Below are 5,000 nucleotides of genomic sequence, written 5' to 3' on the forward strand. Positions count from 1 at the left end.
GAAACAGTGTCTCCTGGCTGTCTCCCGTAGTTTTATTTATTGACTTATTTATCTATTTTTCCTTTTGGCTTGAACCCATTCTTTTCGTTTCGGCATCTCATCTGACATCCTCTTCTGAGAGGAACCTGGAAACGTTTCCCCGTGTTGCATCTTTTCAGGCTCTGTACGACTGACGAGCATCGTCCCTCTTCAGTCACTGGGCTCTTTGCTAGCCAGGCCTTAATTCTCCACGTTGTAAACCCCAGATCGGATCTCCGCCCGGAGTCCTGTAGAGACCCACCGAATCGATGTTTGGACTGGGATGTCTCGTAGACCTTACCTATTAAAAACCGATCCAGGCCAGGCTTGGTGACTCACGCCTGTAATCCTAGGCCAAGGCGGGGAGGAGGACCGACCGCTTGAGGTCAGGAGTTCGAGACCTGCCTCGGCAAAAGCAAGACCCCCGTCTCTACCAAAAATAGAAAAAAATTAGCCGGGCATGGTGGCACACGCCTGTAGCCCCAGCGATTTGGGAGGCTGAGGAAGGAGGATCGCTGGAGCCCAGGAGTTTGAGGCTTCCAGTGAGTGAACTATGCCCTGCTCCCCCGCCACCCCTCCCCATCATCTCTAACGAAATGACAGTAAAATAAAATAAAATAAAATAAAGCTCAGAAAAAAAAAAAAAAAGTACTATGTAGTGAGACCGATCCTAAGAACACGGGGGCGGGGAAGGAAGTCACTACCACGGTATAAAATTGTATAAACGTTACCCGATTCTGTGTGCGTGCGTTTTCTGAGAAATGACCCCCTTTTGCTATGGGGCCGGGACTGGAGTCCCAGTTTGGGACCATAGGATTCCCCGCACTCGACTCCAGACTGATTCGACCTAGGGTTAGCTCTGTGTAAACACTCTTTAGACGTGGGTGTTTTATGGATTTCTGTCCTTCGGGAGAAACGACTGGCCCGGGTACAGGAGTGAGTGAATGTACCGACCGTCTTCTCCCATCTCTCTCTCTCTCTCTCTCTCTCTCTCTCCCTCCCACACACAGGCACACGCGCGCGCGCGCGCGCGCGCACACACACACACACACACACACACACACGCCGTTTCCGGGAGCGCCCACTTCATGCGCTTCGGTCCACCGTGACAGATAGTCCAACTGTGAGATCATCGTGAGTGGCTGCGCCTAGGCCCCGCTCTGAACCTCTCCGTACTGTTCGTGTGTCTTCAGCAGGTCCTGCCTCCACCCGTGGCATCTAGCACGGGCCGATGGGTCCCTGTCCTCTCTCCCTGCCGTGGACGCCCCCCTCCGGCCCCCCGCCCCCGGGGGCTCTCTGGTCGACTAGTGGTGGGGAGTGTGCCCGAGGGCTGAGAGACGTGGTCCGAGAGGGGCCGGGAGGAGGCCTGCGACCCAGTGTGTACCCACTCCCGCCCCCACGCTCCCTCCCCCACGAGGGAGCCCGTCCTTTCCAGGCTGACACTTGGATCGGTGGATGACGGGGGTCACCTGGCGGCGGGCGAGCGTTATGGGAAAATCCGGTAGGCGTGTTGCGACGTCCTGCCACAGAGATGGCTCTGGCGACAGCCTCGGGCCGCCCCACCCTGGCCCCCGGCCAGGCCCCGTGAATGTGTTCTCTCTGTCCCTGACTTCTTTCTTTGTTTCACCAGCCGGCGTGCTCTGAGAATGTGAAGTGTATCATAGTTCCACCCTGGGTTTCATGATCCTAAGATAGGAAGGGGTTTTATGATTCCACGACAGAAAGGTTTTCTCATCCTATCATCTCTCCCCCCCCCCTTTCTTTCTTTCTCTTCCTCCTTCTGCCTTTTCTTTACTTCTTTGTTCTTTCCTTCTTTCAGTCTTCCTGTCTTCCTTCCTGCCTGCCTGCCTTCCTTCCTTCCGTATTTCTTTCCTCTCTTCCTTTCTCCTGTTATCCTGTGTTTCTATCTCTGTTTTTTCCATCTTTCTTCCCCCTTTCTACTTTCCTACCTTCTTTCTTTCTCATTCTCTCCTTTCTCTCTCCTTCCTTCTTCCTTTCTGTCTCTTTCTATACTGTCTCTCTCCTTCCTTCTCTCTATCTTTTTCTCTTTCCATCTTTCCGTGCTCTTTCTTTTTCTCTCTTAACTTCCTTTCTTTTTCTTTTCTTTCTTTCCCTCCTTCTGTCTCTGTCTGTCTTTCTTTCTTTCTTCTTTCTTTCTGCTTCCATCCTTCCTTCCTTTTTCTCATTCTCTTTCTTTCTGCCTGTCTTTTCTTTCCTTATTTCTTCTTTCCTTCTGTCTTTCTGTGTTTCCTATCTCCTTCCTCCCTTCCTTTTTCTTTCTTCCCCGTGCCCTCTTCCTGTCTTTTCTTATTTACTGTTTTCTTCTTTCTGACTTTCTCTCTCTGTTTCTCCGTCTCTTTTCTTTCTGTTCTTTTCCTTTCTCTCCCTTTCTCTCTTTCTGTTTCTGCCTGTCTGTCTCTCGGCTATGTTGTGGTCTGTGCAGAGACGGGTTTGGTGGACGATGTCGGTGGTCGGGCCGACCCATCCTTTCTTTGATCCCAGTGCTAGCCAGGCCGGGGCCTGCTTAGCTTCCAAGATCAGACGAGATTGGGCGCGTTCAGGGTGGCGTGGCCCTAGACTGACCCGTCATTTTTCGATGGCTTCCGTGGGGAGTAGGGGGACTGTGTTTGATGCCCCCGGGGGACCTTCTGGACTCTGAAATGATGGGCTCCAGAGGGTTGCCCCGTGTTTTGCAGCAGACCTCTGGTGGCTGGCGCCGGTTGTGGTCGGGCTCCACCTGGCGGCCGCTTTTCTACAAGTCTCTTGTCCTCTGAATCTTCGGTGCAGCAGGCAAAGCAGGGGACAGTCCCCGATGCGAGCGAGGCTGAGTTCCGGGAAGCAAGCAGCCTTCGCGGGGCCATCTGGTTCGTGCCGGGACGCCGGCTGGGACATCTGGGAGGCAGAGCTTGGGCCTGCAGGGCTGTGTGGCGGGAGGACGTTGTCGCCGCGCTTCCAGGCTCAGCCAGCCAGGCGGCTTGCGGGGCTGCCCGGGCAGGTCGACCAGCACGCTGTGGCCGCTTTGGAGACCCGACCCACCCCGCGGGGACAGGAAGGAGACGGCACACGCGGACGGGAGAGGAGGGTGTCCGGCGACCGGCCGCCGTCCCGTGCATGCGTGTCCCTCTCCCTCGGCCTCGCCTTTCCTACCCATTTTCCCTGGTTCCCGCTCGGGAGGCAGGGACAGCCCTGTGAGTGGCACCCAGTCGTCCGTGGCTTCCTCCGAGTCCTACTCTGGGGGCGCGGACCGGGCCCTGGGTGGCGCGGGTGGCCGGCGAGGGCGACCCCTGTCGGCCCGCGGGCGCTCGTGGGCCGCGGCGGTCCCGTCCCGATGTTTTCTCCTCCACAAGTCCCCGTGCTGGGGCCGGGGACCGGGCCCTGGGTGGCCCTGGGTGGCGCGGGTGGCCGGCGAGGGCGACCCCTGTGGGCCCGCGGGCGCTCGTGGGCCGCGGCGGTCCCGTCCCGATGTTTTCTCCTCCACAAGTCCCCGTGCTGGGGCCGGGGACCGGGCCCTGGGTGGCCCTGGGTGGCCGGCGAGGGCGACCCCTGTCGGCCCGCGGGCGCTCGTGGGCCGCGGCGGTCCCGTCCCGATGTTTTCTCCTCCACAAGTCCCCGTGCTGGGGCCGGGGACCGGGCCCTGGGTGGCGCGGGTGGCCGGCGAGGGCGACCCCTGTGGGCCCGCGGGCGCTCGTGGGCCGCGGCGGTCCCGTCCCGATGTTTTCTCCTCCACAAGTCCCCGTGCTGGGGCCGGGGACCGGGCCCTGGGTGGCCCTGGGTGGCCGGCGAGGGCGACCCCTGTCGGCCCGCGGCCGCTCGTGGGCCGTGGCGGTCCCGTCCCGATGTTTTCTCCTCCACAAGTCCCCGTGCTGGGCCCTGGGTGGCGCGCGTGGACGGTGAGGGCCTCCCTGGCCCTCTACGCCACGGGGGCCGACCAGATGTCCCTGAGTGCCCCTTGTCTGCTGGCGCTGGGGACCTGCTGGGGACAGGTGGCCGTGTCGAGTGTCGTGGGGGCAGGCGTGTTCAAGTGGCTCGGTCCCCGTCTTCCTGCGCGGTGTTTTTGATCACCTCATATCGTCATCTTCCGCCTGCAGGTTAGTACTGACACGCTGTCCTTCGGCGACTGTCGCTGGAGGGGTTGGGCCTCCGCACGCGGACAGGGTTCTGGGTTCCTGGGGATCCAGCGCCCTGCCCTGTTCCCTTTGAGCTGACCGCCTGGGCCCGCGCGCCGGCTCTAGGGCGTCGGAGTGTCCCGACGGTGGTGCCCGCCTCTCGCGTTGGTCTCTTGTCCCCTCGAGAGACGGCACCCGGGGGAGGGGGGGAGGTTTGCGGCAACCTTCCCCCTTACCCCGCTGGCTCTGTGCCGTTGCGTGTCAGGCGGTCCTCGTCTTTGGGTTGTGCTTGGGAGGCGGGGCTGGCGAGGCTGAAGCGGGCTCCTCCGATCGCTGTCCTCGCCGGTCTGACTGACCTCCCCCAACCCTCCCCGTCCTCGGGGCCTGATCGATGTGGTGACGTCGCGCTCTCCCGGGCCTTGAGCCGCGTGCCAGGCGAGGGACGGTCCATTCATGGTGAATGGTGGCCGCTCTTCTCGTTCTGCCCGCGGGCACCTCACCTCTCCTTCCCCGCCTGTGGGCGGTGCGTGGGAGGCGCGGGTGCGAGACTATCCGGCCCGACCGCGGTCGCCCCGCCCTCGGCCTCGTGGCGTTGGCGGGGGGTCGTGAGTCCTCTTGACGCAGCGGGCAGCCCTCGCTCGCCCTGTGTGGCTGTTGCCTGGCCGGGGTCCCCCCTGCCCGCGACGGACGGGTGCGGGGCCGTGCCGCCCGCCCGGTCGCGCGCCCCGTTTGGCGCGCGGCTGCTGGGTCTGTGTGGCCCTTTTGTGGTGCCCCCGGAGCGCACCGGGTTGTTCTCCAAGGTGCCCGAAACCGAGCGGTGGTTGTCGTCCTCGTTCCCGGCGTCCCCCTCTGGTCGCCGCTGCAGCGTCTGCTGCG

This window comes from Eulemur rufifrons, unplaced genomic scaffold (genome assembly GCF_041146395.1).
Source record: "Eulemur rufifrons isolate Redbay unplaced genomic scaffold, OSU_ERuf_1 scaffold_551, whole genome shotgun sequence".
NCBI lineage: Eukaryota > Metazoa > Chordata > Mammalia > Primates > Lemuridae > Eulemur > Eulemur rufifrons.